The sequence below is a fragment of the Motacilla alba genome, chromosome 10, assembly GCF_015832195.1.
Source record: "Motacilla alba alba isolate MOTALB_02 chromosome 10, Motacilla_alba_V1.0_pri, whole genome shotgun sequence".
Classification (NCBI taxonomy): Eukaryota; Metazoa; Chordata; class Aves; order Passeriformes; family Motacillidae; genus Motacilla; species Motacilla alba.
The window spans coordinates 14,285,962-14,301,608 of record NC_052025.1 but is presented as its reverse complement, the minus strand read 5'-3'; the positions used below and the strand labels follow the sequence as shown (position 1 = coordinate 14,301,608).

Sequence of the window (15,647 nt, the reverse complement as noted above, 5' to 3'; positions counted from 1 at the left end):
GTAAATGAATTATTTCTAGGCACCTCTCAGGAGCCTCTTGTGTTTAACTGCATCTCCCTCACTTGGAGCAAGCAAGATTTCCCCTTCCTAGTGAGAAGATGAAACCTGAATGACCATGCCTGTCAAGGGCAAGGCACACGTCCAGACCTGAGCAAGCAGGGCCAGATGGATGTGAAATGCAGCCATGCAGGAAGATCCTGAACTGAAATCTCATGTAGATTGAACCTCATGATGGAGTCTCGCAGTGGAAACAGCAGAAGCATCTCCTGCTCAAACAGGAATTTGAAACATTTCAAAACAGATACTGAAAATTATTTTTGCTAACAGCAGGGATGAAATTCATCCCAAACCCACTCAGCTCCAAGCTGCATCTGTGGACAAATTAGTAATGCCTAGTATCCTATATCTGCCCACTAATTAACTCAGCAGCCGCTGCCAGAGTTAATCAGGGAAGCAGCTCCATTATCCCCTGTACCCCCACAGGGCAGGAATCCACCAGCTGCCACCTCCCACGTGCTGGTAAGGCAGGGCAAGGAGCTGCTGGTTTTGCTGCTGCTAAAGGCCACTGAAGCCCCTGCAGCTCCCTGGGTGTCTGTGGGTGGCTGTGGATATCCCTGGGTGTCCGTGGGTGGGTGTCCCTGAGCTCCACTGCCCCACCACTCCTGCAGCCAAGAGTTTTTCCCATCCAGGGGAGATCCCTCCACAGACAGTTCCTCCCACACACTTGACACTGATAGAAAGGAGGGATTAAAGGAAGAAACTGAACAAGAGCTACGTTTATTAATTAGAAAAAGACAAAGGTTTTCTCCTATAAATCAGGTGCCACAGACTCTGCTGGAGCCCTGAGCCCCCATCACACAGCCCTCGGGCTGCTGCCTTCCCAAAGCACTCCAAGGGGAAAATCCTCTCATTCAGGAAGATGTACAGGAGATCTAAACCTCCTGGGAAGGTCTGTCCTGAGCTGACCTATTTACCTGGGGGGCTTAATTCCAACTCGGGGGGTTGGCAGGCTGGGCATTCCTTCCCATTTGAGGGAAAAGCTGTGCAGCTCAGACTTCATTTTCTTCCTTACTTGCTGTGCATTTCTGCTGAGCCACATGGCCTCAGATGCTGTAAGCCTGCCAAAAACCATGGTTTTATTTCATAGCACATAGGAGGGAAAAAACCCTCAACAATAGTTAATTAAATAATTACAATGAGGTCCTGCATTTTTCAGTACACTGTTGGGAGTTGGAAATTCTGGATGTTTTTTTAATCAAATAGCTTATCTAAATCTAGTAGGAATTCTAAACCATTTCAGAATTTGATTTTTAAATGTCAAAAGAAATATTTTCTTTTGGAAATCTTCCAGCTGGAATATTTCCCAGTGCAAAAACTTTTCGTATAATTATGAAAAAATAATTGAAATTGAAGAGCTACACTAGATGTTCTGAAAGAATGAAAAATATGCCAAAACGATAGCAAACGACTTTCACTATGAACACACATCCCATTTTAACAGCAGTCTTGATTTTTAATTTGATTTCAATTATGTTATGGACCACAACCTTAGGGCTATAGATTAATCCAGATTTGCTCAGATGAGAACCCATCCATCAGCCCTGCTGTGACTATGTTCTTCTAATCAAATGCAATTAACAACTGTCATGAAACACTAAAAAAACCACTTACAAACTGCTTAATGACTCCCATAAACTGAACTGATTCATGTAATTTTTGAAATCAAGTTTCAGTTAGGTCCAAAGAATAATGAAAACGCAGATTCTGCTGTGGACGTATCACCTGGGTCTGAGCAAGGAAGAGAAATATTTCTTTTTTCCTTACCATTGGGGAAAAAAATTAGTTGCTAAATGCCTTGTTTTGTGTAGCAAATGTTGGCCAGTTCACTCAGGCTGTGAGTAAGCAAAGCTTTGCTGGCATGTTTACTCACAGGCATTTCTAGACTTCTCTCCCATAGGATGCAACCATCAAACTCTAGAAATACTTCATAAAATTATGACATAATTTGACTTAATTTATAGATAAAACAACTAGAAATCAATTCCCAGAGATGATTATGTATTAAAATAAATGCAGTCCGGTGGAAGGGCTAAATTCCCCTTGCAGGAAGGATGGAAATCCTGTCTCTCCTTTCTCTGTCTGAATCTCTTCATGACCCAGAGGGTCCAGCAGCTCTTTACCCATCCTGTCCTGTTCCTCCGGGTTGGATGTCCTCCCTGCCAGGGTGGCCTGGTGCTTTCAGGACAGATTATCCCACATCTCTGCAGATTACAGCAGCATTTTAATCAAGCTGATATCTTTTCTCTGTTTATACTTACACTAATGAGATCAGAGACATTTCCCCAAGTTTTCCTTTGATCACAGGATAGATTTGCATGCCTCTTTTGGACACTCACACAATGATGGTAGTTTTCCTGCTGAAATATATATTTTCTGACAGCATCAAGTGACAAAATGTCTCAGGCCAAGCTGTGCTGCTGTGACACTCCCTGCAGTCACAGCCCACAGATCAACCCTCTCAATCTCTCACACTTCTAATCCCAGCTCTCCTCCTGCCTCTGCCTTTATCCTATAACTCATCACAAATCCCTTCCCTCTCTCTGCCTGCACTTCCACCATCCCTGTCTGTCCCAGGGTTTTGGGGGTGTGTGGGAGCTGAGCCTGGGGCTGCTGTGTGCTCACACGGACCTCAGGTGTTGGCTCCCATCACAACCAGCCTTGGAGCACCTGCAACAGCCTCTGAATGCCACACGGACTCTGACAATTCAGCCTGACCCCCATCTGCAATCCCCACCTCCCTGAGCACTCCCACACCTTGGCTCTGAAAATGAGGAACCCAAACCCACGTCCTGATGGAGCCTTTTCATTGAAACCCATGAAACTATTTTGGGTCTGTTTGTATGGTACGGCCAGATGTATTCAAACAGAGACTAATTTCACCAGCACAAACTTGTCCTCACATAACTTCATTTTCATCCAGACAGAAGCTTTTCAAGCAGCAGCAACGAAACCCTTTCAATATTTAATCAGCTGCATGGCCTGGAACAGCAGGGACCAGCAGCAGCTGCCTGGCACAGAGAGGGCGAGGGGGGATGAGGGCTCTCACCCTCACCAAGCCTCTCTCCATCCTGAGAACTTGCCTCCTCTACACATTTGCTCCGGAGAAAGCCAAATGTGAGCCCTGTTTCAGCCTTCTGCTCTAGCTGTGACAGCTTTCAAACAGCATGGATTTGAAACACCTTATTTTTCATTCCTCCCTTCCAAATTCCCTGACGCTCCCCAGGTGTAAATCTTCCTTCCTTTCCTGCTGATGGCTGGGAAATTGCTGTGCTCAGCACCCTGTAATTGTGAGTCAGCAGGACTTGAGCTCTCTCCCGTGTCTTTCTGGTTTTCAAGCAGGCAGGGTGTAAGCTGTGGCTACAGACGAGGCTTTGCAGAATTTGCAGGCTGTGTGAGGGGGTAAAATTAGGCTTTTCCTAATCTTTCCTCATTCCCTTAGTGCCTGTCCCGTGTGTGTCAGAGGGATTAGAGGAGTTGAAAGGACATCATCTGTCGTGGCTGCGCAGCATTCAGCACAGACTCTGTTGGTAGCCAATATGATTTAGGAGGATAGTTTGGAAATAAAGCCTTAAGGAGACACCCCAAAGTGACCTGCTTTAGTCACGCCTGACTTTCCAAAATCATGTCACAGCGCCAAATGCTTTCTGGTCAGAAATGATCTATGAATATTTCCTATCAGAACCCCTGATCTCTGCAAGGCTCTGGTTTGTCCCTCCCCTGCTGCTGGGCACCCTGGGCTGGAGGTGTCTGTGCTGCCCAGCACCCCCAGGCATGGCCACAGCACAGCAGCATTCTCTGATGGTTTGCACTGTCTTACCTCCTAAGAACAGAGGATCCTCTCTTGCTGGAACTATAAAGTAGATACTAATAACCAACCCTAAACACCCTTATCTAAAAGAAGAAAAAAAGAGCACCAAAAGCATATCCAATTAGTGATAAATAATAAGTACAAGATTAATTAAAATGACTCTTAATTCCCATCCTCTGGCTCTGAGAATGCAAAAGGCTTTTCCCCTCTTCCCAAGGGTGTCCCAACATCAGGGCATCACCACAGCTCCCAGAGGGCCAGTGACTGGCAGTGGTGACAGCAGGATTTGTCATGCATGTGCTGGCCCCACTGGAGATGGGCTCCCTGCTCCTTCCATGCTGGCCACAGCCTGCCTTGGCTCACCTGGGAGGCTCAGACTGCACCAAGCCCAGCAATTCTGGGGCTGAATTGCAAGTGATTGGACTCCTCATGTCCTCCTCAATGCCAGGAGTCTGATTTTTTCAACAGCAGCTGCACATGGAGAAGAAACCACTGGGATTTTTCAATCTGGGTCTAGGAATAAATCATTTAACACCTCATTTACACATGCTTATAATTAATGCACACTAGATTGCTGCAATGAAACAGTCCTGATAAAACATCCGAAATGCACTGGGCTATAAGTGCATTGGTTTGGGTGTGTAGAAGGACAAATGAACTCCCCCAAGAAATGGCTGATCCCACTGGCTCCCACTCTCACTTTCAGTGGAGGCAGATGAGAGGAATTTGGGTCAGATTTTCTCCTTTATAGTGTGCTGAAAACATTTGAGAACCAGTTGCCATTTTGTAAAAAGCCCACACCTCTTGTGGCCACAAATCTTCTCCTGCTTCCCATCTATCAGGTCAGAGAGAGCCCTGGACTTTGTGTACAGAGCAGAATTATCACTTTTTATTTTACTGCATTATGAGGTGCCATATCTCTCATAGTAGCCCATCTATCTCTTATTTTGGTACAAGGCCAGAGAAATTTTACTTATTTAATAGATTTACAGCCCTGAGAATGACATCAGGATCCACCCACCCAGGATAGTTTATAAATCTAAAAGAACTTTTATTCACCAGCAGGAACTTTCATCCATCTGTGCAACACACCTTCTGTGCCAAGTACAGCTGGAGAAGAATTTTGCATGCTTCCATTCTCGTCCCCCAAACCCTCAATCATCCCCTTGGAGGCATCAAATCTAATCTGCCTCTAACCTGATTCCCCAGATGTGCTGCTCCCTCAGGGAGTGTGACTCCCAGGAGCTGCAGAACAAGGTGTAACTGGGCTTGATGGAGGACCATGACTGCCTAAAGAACTGCAACATAAGTGAGGTTCCTCAAAAAATTCACCACCTCCTCCTCCTACGGGGGTCTCCTCGGAGTCTCAAGGCAGAGAGGAGACACCAGGAGAGTCCTACATGCCTGAGAAGGGCTTGGATATAAGTTCAGGAGGTCAGAAACCTGTAAGCTGCAATAATTACAGCAGTTAATCTGCAGCAGCCTGACCACCTGCCACAGAGGGCAAGAGAAGTGTCCCTTGCAGGAGACAGGATTTTCCCTGCTGCCAGGAGGGATATGGTGGGAGCAATCCCTGAGACATCATGTCCTGATTGAGGACTTGTCTTCAGTTTACCACTGCAGTACCTCGAGAGCAGGAGGGGTGTGAAGCCTATCTGCCTAGCAGATTGGCTCCCTTAGCACTTTCCCCAGGGTGAAAAACATCCTGCAGGGATCTGTTCACCTGTCACATTTTACAGAACACCCCACAGGGATTATCTCCAGGCCAGGACTGGGAAAGTCTCCACGTTACAGTGCTACTCAGAGGACACCATGCCTTACTCCCAGCCTGGGAGGGTGGGAGGCCAAGGGGGCAGATGCTGTGCTGGGCTTGAACAAATCTATCCATCACCCAGTCAGGAGCTGCTGAATTACAGTTTCCTGCAAACTCATCTTCCACAAGAGCTGCTGTGGAGCCCAGCAAAACACTGAGTTTGACTGGAAACACTGAATCAGTGAGAGCTGAGCCCTCACAGTCCTGCAGCATCTCCTGGAGGAGCCTGCCCAGCATCAGACCTGACACAGTTCTCCTGCCAAGAGGCATCTTGGAGCTGTACCTGGCTTCTCTTAGTCAATTCTGATGTTGCCTGGGTCTTGGATTTGAGAAGAGAAGTCAGCAGCCCTACTGTCTCCTCCACATCACACCTTTGTAGATCTTGATTGCATCCCTCTTTATCTGCAGTCATGTATCCAGGTTTGGCACATGAAGGTGAGCAAAAAACATCTCTGAAGACCTGTAGCCCTTCCAGCTTTAATGAGGGAGTTTAGATACTTACAATGCTCTCAGATTTCAACCTCCTCCAAGCAAGAGAAGCTGTAATTTCTTCTCCCTCCTTGGCACTAGTGCAGGCAAGAACATGCCCAGGTGTGTTGTCACCTTAGATAATGGAGATTCTCTGACATCTATCTGTAAAGATTCCCTGGGACAGTACTAGAAAAAGAGAAGAATTGTCCTCGAAGTGGCCTGAGATCCCAGCTCCCTTTCTCTGACTAAAATCTCATTCATAAGAGGTTCTTCCCTCAGTTTTAACCCAGCTCCTCCTTCAAATTCAGCACAGCCAAGGCAATCTGCCAGGCCACCTCAATCCATCCCACCTTCCTTCTCCCCCCAACACCAGTGAGTTTCCTCTGCCATAACCCTGCTCACTAAGTCGTGACTGCAGGGGAAGAACAAGCAGGCTGAGCAGATGGGCTGTGAGGGAGGAAGGCCTCACTTCAAACACAAATAGCTGCTGGGAATTTAGCAGATGTGGTAAGGAAAATCTGGAGAGACAAGCATGAGGTGACAGGATTCCAATTTCAATCAAATAATGTGGAAGTCTCCCTGGTGAGGAAAGGTTTCATCTTCCATCTTCTTGATTGCCTTGTCTTGAAGAGATGATGACTGATGCCAAGTGCCATCACAGGAATGATCTGGAGTATTCTTCATTTAAGATCCCATATGACTCCCTGCCCTCACCAAATGGATTTTTTTTCACAAGGGAAATCCATCCTTTTTAACCCAGATGTCCATAAGAAAAGACTAAAATTCAATTAAAGTCATAACATTCATTAATTCTGTACCACATTCCATTCTGTTTCTATCCAGAGACAGACTTTAGGATCAGTCCTTCACTTCCCCATTATCAAATCAGGATGGCTCAGGAAATTTGGACCATTATAAACATCTCTATATCCAGCATATTGTAATATTCATTTGGCCCTAGAATTTCATCTTGGCAGAAGCACCAAAGTTATCACAGATGGGTATGAGTTTTTTTCTTTATAAATATTACAGAGCCATTAATTAAACAAGGGGAAATTAACTGTGCCAGGCAGCACTGCAGAGGGACAGGAGGAAAGCACAGTCACCATTGGCCAGCACCTCAGACTGAATGTGGGACAAGTGCACACAACACCAAACTGACAGCAGAGATCCTCTGGCATCAACATTACTGCAGGTTTTACAAGATATTTCAACAAGAAAAATAATTTATAGACCTACTGGTGTTCAGAAGCAATGTTCCAGGTAACGTGAAGGAATTTCAACCTTTTGAAACAAACCATGGTGTTTTGGTCATAGGACACAAAAGCTGTCCTCTCTAAGATGATTTCCTCACATGACTTAGTTTATAGATAAAACAACCAGAAATCAATTCTCAGTGTTGATTATGTATTAAAATAAATGCAGTCCAGTGCAGGGGCTAAATTCCTCTTGCAGGAAGGATGGAAATCCTACTTCTCCTTCCTCTGTCTGAACCTCTTCATGACCCAGAGGCAAAAAATCAACCCCCAAAGACAACAAATTGGGCAATTTCTGCACCTGCACTCTTTCCTTCTTGCCCTGTGCTGGGATTTAGTCACTTTTTTAGCAAAGTGATTTTAGCAAAGCCCCTTTCAGTTCCCTATGTTCTCTCCATCCTTTGCCTACCACACAGATTTGGTCAAAAGATTGTCCCCCTGCACACACTTGAAACAAAACTCCAAGTCAAGACCTGCTTCTGAAGAGAGGAGGATCTTTTTCTTTAAATTTAATATAACTGGTGCTTGAAAAGTCTAGGTTGCTCTAAAATAATCACAAACCCCAAAGTGACTTACTCTCAGTGCCACAGCATCTAACATCAAAGAGGAGGAAATGTGTGAGTTTTTAGCAAGTGGAGGTTTCTGCATGAATACATCATGAGAGGAATATTTTTATAAACAAATCATCTCTGAAATGTTCTCCAGAACTAGCTTTAATTCTGCTAGAAAAAAATGTTTTGGTATCTCCCAAATTCTGCACCAATTTTTGGGGAAAACACAGGTCTGTCAAGAAGGTCATATTTCTGAACCTGTTAGAAAAATTGCCAAAGCTCCCCCACTACATTTCTCTTTTTTTCTTTTTTTTTTGTTATGTACAGACCTTTGCAGACTCAATACAGCCAGATTGCAAAGGCTGCTCTTAGGTTTATTATTCCCTGATCCTCTTTAAACAAGGGTCCTAAATTCATCCCTGGTATAAGAGCTCTGCTGTCACTCAACTAAGATGCAGGACACCTATTTTGAGAATCCTGTGAGACACTGACTTGCAAACCTCTCATTTGGAATAATCCCATGTCCAGGACATCAGACAGCTCATAGTCCCATTAGAGTGTCCAGTGAGACCCTCTTCCTTCCTAACATCTTCATCTGCACCTCTCTCTATATCAGCTTCTGGCAGAACCTAGGGGACTGGCTTCAGTGAAAAATGCAGTTAGGCTTTAGGATGGAGATAGTTCATCAGCTAGCAAAGTTGAGAGGCTTTATGCATCATCTCAGGGGCAAGAATTTATGAATGACTTCCCACAACTCCTGCAATAACAAGCACAGGGCAGAAGAAGCAGCATTCAGGTAGGAGTTCATATAGGATTACATGGAAAACATCAGACCAAGCTGGAAATCACAAGGGAAAAAAGATACAGGGTGGGCAACAGATCTGTCTGTGAGGGAGAACTGGTCTGACTGCCCAGGCTCACACACTGATCTGCCTGATTCCCAGCCTCTCAACAGTAATTGATTTGCTTTGATGAGCACTGACCCCTGGAAAAGCTTCACTACAAACCAAATGAGCTCCACTGGTATTTTTTCCCGTCTCTTTCCAGCTCCCTCCTTTTGCTTTCCTACCCCGTTAAACCCTATTTCTTTTGCACCTGCACTGATCGCCCAGAACGGGACCAAAGAGAGAAAAGCATCATTGCTTACCAGAACTAGGAAATGTCTCACCACATCCATTCACCAGCCATTTCCCCTCTGTCTAGCCCGCAGAGCCGCTCCTGAGAGGTTTGCCCCTTTCTGCTGGGACGCCACAAGCCGGAGATTAGAAAGAAATGCTCTGCAAGCCAAGCCGATCATCCCGCTGCCAGCACATCCAGGTACTGCTGCAGGAGCTCTGGAAAAGTCCCTCGGCAGCAGAAAACACCAGCGCAGGCACACACACACCCCCAGGCTCGGAGCGAGGGGAGGGGAGGGAGGAGGAGAGCAGATGGGAGGGGGTGGCTTGGGGAAACCAGGCAGCGAGCGATGCTAACGTGACAGATGTGTTGACTTCAAGTTAAACAGGAAATTGAGGATGTTCGACGACGCAGGAGGAAAGACATTAGCTCACATTAAAGGCAAAGACTTTCCATGGTTTTTCCCTTCTTTGCTTTCCCTCTTTCACCCAGGCTTTCTCCAGTGATTTTGAGCTCTGCCTTTCCCAGCAGAAACAAGCCACGGTTGATACTGACTCTGTGTCTGGGCAAGGCAGGAGCTGCAGGGCTAGCCAGCGAATTCACCATCCTAGCAGCCAGTTGGGAGACTGTTCTTTTATTCCCTCTTCAACTCAGGCTCCCCTGACATTATTTAAACAGCATCCTCCAGATGATATGTGTAAAAGAGAGAATGCTGAACGGGAGAACAAAGCTTTCAATTTGTCCCAGTTCTGGGCAGGGGAAAACACAGGGTCAAAATCCTGATTTAGCTTATGTAGGATAAGCAGCAGAGAGTGGAATAAATTGATTTAAATGCAGGGGAAATAAAGTGTCTTGATACAGTCAACTTCCTATGAATAAACCTGATTTTTCTACAGTCCACACAAGGGTGACCAGGCTGAGTCTGGGGAATAAGACCTGTACTGTGAGGGTCCACAGGTCCAGGGGGATGTAACTCCAGGGCAAGGCAGCATGTCTAGGCAGCAGTAAAATGTGAAGAGAAACAGGGGAAAAAAACCCACTGATTTCTTAGTTACAGCCTGGAAAATCGAGTGAAGTAAGGCAAACCACACTGGCTTAGAGCTAGACCCCAGCTTCTAGAGGTTAGAGGAGGAAGAGAGTGGCCCCACCACAAACCCATGGACAGAAAACTAGCTAGGACACAAGGACTCTGTTCCTGTTTCATGAACTTGTCCTCCCTGCTGGCTTTTTCCACTGCCTTTGGCACAAGGGGGAAGAACCCCCTTGTCATTCTTGCAGAGCTGGGTGTCAGCCACAGCCCAGCCTGCACAGTTGAACCTTTTTCATTCATCTCCCTACCAAAACTTTGTCCCTAGACCCACATGTAGAGGATCAAGAATATCTCTTCTGTGGCATGAATGGGCCCCCAAGGCAGGATTAGTGACAGGACTCCTTTTTTTTCTAGCAGCATTAGGTAGAGAACAGAAATCTGCTATGGGCACTTGCTCCATAATGGAGTGAAATATTCAGGTTTTGGTGCAATCTAGCCTGCCTCCCTGTTTGCATCCCATTCTTCCCCACCCCCTCGCTGTCCCTGAGCTGTGCTGTTGGCCTCCCTTCAACATTTTAATGGAGTATTGACAGTGATCCATTCGCACTCCAAACAGATGAACCTGACTTGCATCCCCAGATTCGCGTTTGCCAAGCCAGCCCAAGCAGGTGGGTTTGGAGCATCTCCTCAGATGGATCAGCTGCAGTTCCAAAAGCATCCCTTCTTCTGGTTAGAGGAACAGCTTGGAAAAGTCTAGCAAGGATATTACACTTTGGAAAACTGCTGCCTCGGGTCTCTTGTCCCTCCTCCTACCTGCTGCCACGCTCCCTGTCTCTGCAATTATTTATAAAGCCCCGTGTTCTTTCCTAATTGGGATGTTCCCTTTTGCCTTGCACGTCACTCCTGTGTCACTCTGTGTCTGGGCCCCTGGTGACCTCTTGGAGTGCTTGGCAGGGCTGGCAGCAGCCAAATGAGTCATCAGCAACCTGCTGGCATCTCCCTCCCTCCAGCCATGGCCCCCCTGGCTCCCACCGAGCCTGGCTGCAGCCAGGGAGGCCTGGGGGAGTTTAAAGCTGTCTAATCCCCTGGATAATTCATGAAAAGAGGATTACCCATTCTGTGCAGAGCCCTTAACCTAAATATAAACCAGCCTTCCCCTTGCATTGAGGCTCCTGTGGCATGGAGGTGTTTTCCCTGCACTGCTTCCCCATCCCATCTTTGGGGTTAACTCTGCTCTTGCTTAAATCTGAGACAACCTGGTGCTAACCCATGGAGCTACAGTGAAACAAACCCGGGGTTTGTAAAGCAGAGGTGAGACTGTGTTCTGTGAACAGCAGCAGGATCAATGCAGACTCATCCCCAGAAGCACATTCTCTCCCTAATAAATGGCAAACGCCTTTGTGGGGGGTGTCAGGGAATATACTTTCTTTCTGTATATTTGGAAATCAGTATCATGGTTCCATCAGAGCCTGACAGCAATGCACCAGGAGAGCAAAGTGCTAAACTTGGATAATCCCATGGGGGTTACAGCAGGCTGCCCCAGGATGTGGGCTCTGGCTCACCAGGAGCTGGGTTATCCCTGCTGCCAGAGGGTACAGCCAGAGAGATGGTGAAAAGGGAATAGTTAACATGTTACTTTTCCGGCATTCAGAGATAGAGGGATAAACTGATGCAGGAGGGATTCCTGATGGATTCAGCAGCTTCGTGGGAGACCATAGCAAGCCTCACCTCTCTCCTCGTTTTCTCTCTCCTTCTTTTCCTGAGCGTGTCTCCTCACCTGCCTCTCATTTTCCTCCTCTCCTCTCCCCCAGATGGTGAAATGAGGTCTGACCCAGCCACCCCAGTCTCTCCTTTCCTACAATGCCTTTTTTTTTTTTTTGGCACTTAAAGTCCTTATGGGACTTTAGTCACCGTAACATTAAAGCATTCATTAGCACAGGAGTAATTCCATAATCTCTTCAAAAGAGAACAATTTCAGAGGTTCAGCTGGAAAATCAATTTGCCAGCTTGACGGTGCAGGGAGAGGATTTTCAAGGCTGACTCTGGCTTCCCCAGCAGGACTGTTATCAGCCCTGGGACTTGGTGGCCAGGAAAAGGCCACCCACAGCAGCTCTGAGGGGAGGTGGCAGGACCTGGGGCTGTCACTTGGCTCAGGCAAGGAAAGGAGCTGTGGAAGCTGCAGAATGAGCCTCAAAACCAGACCTGGCTCACCAGGTTTTGCCCAACAGTGTGCTGTACAGGTGGGACAGCATCACCATGGGTCATGGGGAATTTTCCTGCCTTTTTCATCCCTCATAATCCATTTCACCAAAGCAGTGCTCCCAGCTCAGAGCATGAAAGGGGTGCATCTCAAGTATCCTGCCTTTTCCCTGCAGTTACAGGCTAAACTAGACTCTTGCACCTCCTGTACCAAGTACCTGCCCATGTGCTCTTCCTCTCCTCATGGAATTTTTCACACTTTGTCCTGACAGAAGCGGGGGCCCACACCCTGCCTGCAGGCACACAGCCAGAATGGCAGAAATCATCTGCAGGTGCAAGGCTGACTTTAGGGAAGCATCCAGCTCTGTGCTTGCAGGTTGGGGGCTGCTTCAGAACCTGAGTGGGCTTCCACCTCCAGCTCAGCTCAGATACTTCAATCAGAAGTTGTCAGGTACCAGGCACTTTCATTTAAAGATGTTCCAGAACACAAATAGGTGCAAAAAGCTGCTTCATGGGGCAGACCTCTCAGAATTTGGCAAGCTGAAGTGGAAGGCTGTCTCACGTCAGCTGCTTTCTGATTCTGGCTTTGATGCTCCCAAAGGGTTCCCCAGCACCCACATTACACAACTGCAAAGTTGTGTCAGGAAAACCCAAGGTGTCCTTGCAGTTCTCCAGCTGAGTCCATCTAGCAGTGGTGGACGTGCTTTTGACAGCAGGGCCACAAGGAAGAGAAGCAACAGGAGTTATTTAGGACCTCTTGGAACTCTTGAGACCCAGGGCCCCAGTCTGGGTGCTGCTACCTGTGGTAGCTCTCTTACAGTGAAGGGAGAATTCCCTTCCTCTTTCTGATGGAAGAGGGCTTTTCTATTGTGGATCAGAAGAAGCCATGGATGCTGTCTCTGCTCCCACTCCTTCCTCCAGGTTGTCCTGTAGGAGTCTGACCACAGACATCCCACTGCATGAAGTGTTAGGGCCCTGTGTCATTTAGGGCAGAGGCACTAAGGTGAATTCCCGAATGAGCAGCAGAGGTTGGGCTCAGTGCCTGGGATGATCAGTGCAGAACTGTTGTATGCTCAGTATCTGGCTAAGTAAACCAGAGAATTAACCCTTTTCCTCTCCCTTGCCCCAGGTGATAACACCAGGGACACAGAGGAGAAATGAAACAGCAGTTTTTATGCCACGTCAGACACTTGACTTTCTCTCAGCCTACCAGAAACTTCTACTCTGACTCCTCATGGCAGGAGTCCCCCAAAAGCTCTAGTGGGTGCTTACAATTTTCCACCCTGAACACAGTCAGGGATCCCCCTCAGCACACACGGAGCACTGCATGCTCCTCCCCTGAACATTATCACCATCAGGCTGTTACTCTTTTCCTTTTTTTTTTTTTTTTTTCTCGAGATGAGGTCATCCCTGACAAGCAATATCCTTGCAGGGCCACTTTTTACCCATTATTTTAATGGGCTCTTGGTGTCATGGATCATATTGCTGCAGCTGGACACACGCAATAAAATTTTCCCTTGAACAACACTTGTCCTCCAAACCAAAAACAATCCCTGCAGAGATGTGCGCCTGGATGTGTTACAGGATGCGCTGTGGGCACGCACACACGCACGGGAACTTGTCACCACAGCACCTGCATCCCGCCACAGCCACTCTGCCAGCTCCCGGGTCACTGCTTTCTCTCTGTGGCTTCATTTAACCCTTCCCAAGAGGGGAGAGTGGCTGCAGTTCTGTTCTTCAGCTGCAGCTGGGCTCTCGGTGAAGGGAGGACAATGGCAGCGGGTGCAGGACAGCTCGGCTTGGTGCGCGCAGGCACCGGCACACTCGCACAGCCCGGGTGCCACCACCGCCACAGCCCCGCACGGCTCCGTGGGGACACCTCAGCCTCTGTCCCCGAGCAAAGGGCTTCCCCCTCTCCCTGCCAGCCCACCCCGGACGGAGCACACACCGGGAGCGCTCCGGTGCAAACTGCTCCAGCCCAAGTTCAAACTCTCCAGCGCAGCAGCTCCGGGGCTCCCGGCACAGAGCGAAGGCAGCGTTAAATCTGAGGATTTTAAACTGGAGCTGCTTTAAATCGTCCCCAGCTGCCCCGACCCCTCCAATCCGACCGCACTGACCCAGCCCCGACCATCCCACCCATCCCAACTCATCCGCCGACTCCGCGCCCTTGCGCATCTTCTTTTTCCGCGGCACCTTTTGTTTTAGTTTCTTTTCCCTGCCCGGCACCGAGCCCCCTCCGGGCTGCCAGCTGTCCCCGTGTCCCGTGGGGCAGGGGGAGCGCCTGGCCCTTACCTTGTGCGGCCCCGGGGAGGCGCGGGGGGTGCGCGGGTGCGGCGGCCGGGGCGGTGCGGCAGCGAGGCTCTGCGCTCGCATCTCCTCTAGCACTGATGCAGTCCTGCCAGGAGCCGCATGCCAATGATGCAGCCCCGGGGATGCCAGCCCAGGAGCCCCAGCGCTGGGAGGGAGCCCAGCGTGTCCTACCTGCTTCCCGGCTGCGGAGCGAGCGGGGAGGGAGCGTGCGGAGGCAGCCCGGGAGCAGCGCGGAGAGCGAGGAGCTGCACAGCAGGCAGGGAGAGAGAGGCAATGCTTGTGTAATTTCATCACGGTAATAAAATCCAGCCCAGAGTCTAAGTGTTGCAGCTCTCTAGCAGAGTTCTTCATTACATGAGGGATTTTTTTTTTTTTCCTTTTTTGGTGTAATTGCTGACATACAGGAATGTTTCTGGCTGGAAGCTGAGGGGAATCCCAGCATGACTGGGCATCCTTCATCTCTCCACTTCATATATTATTAGACCATTGCTACATTTGAGACCCCTCTCCCCGGGATGGCTAGGGAAGGGGCATGTTTCAGACAAAATCCTGGGGAAAGCCTGTTCTGTTTAAAATTCCCTTGTGTTTATAATTTGTGAGCTCGTTGCCAGAAGAGTAGCAGGAAATATCCAACTGTCCATGCAATTTGGTGCTGGAAAGAGACCATGTGGACACAGCAGTGTGGAACACAGTCTGCCCTGGAAATCCATCCCCACCATTCTGTGTTATTAACAGAGATAAGCAGTAACATGAGGAGGTGTCTTACTGAGGAGCAAAGCATGCAGCTCCTAAGAAAACCTTCCCAGTGCACATGGGGGCCATGTCCACACCCAGCAACATCTCTCCATGCAGAGGTGCCCAAATCAGTCCAGATAATGAGAGCAATATTTTCACTGACAGATTTTCATTGCTGCTTCTCCTAACCTAAAACTGAAAGGCAGCATGGATCCACAGGCTCTTCAGAAACAAATCAGGGGCAGATTTACAGGGCAGCATGAATTCCTTGTACTTGAGAAAAGAAGTGGAAGGGAAA

General features: G+C 48.1%; 1 protein-coding gene across 4 annotated transcripts in view; it reads right to left on the bottom strand.

Annotated features, from left to right (window-relative positions):
* SV2B (synaptic vesicle glycoprotein 2B) overlaps positions 1 to 14,766 on the bottom strand; it is a 60,791-nt gene extending 46,025 nt beyond the window's left edge. The window contains exons 1-3 of one of the 4 annotated variants that reach the window (XM_038147057.1): positions 9,107 to 9,595; positions 2,319 to 4,381; positions 975 to 1,118 (exon numbers count right to left, since the gene is read on the bottom strand). The gene's annotated coding sequence lies outside the window, so the exon portion shown is untranslated. Of the gene's footprint in view, positions 1 to 974; positions 1,366 to 2,318; positions 4,382 to 9,106; positions 9,596 to 14,596 lie in introns of those variants that run through there. The other 3 variants (XM_038147058.1, XM_038147055.1, XM_038147056.1) reach the window with 3 other exon arrangements.
* Positions 14,767 to 15,647: the final 881 nt, after the last annotated feature.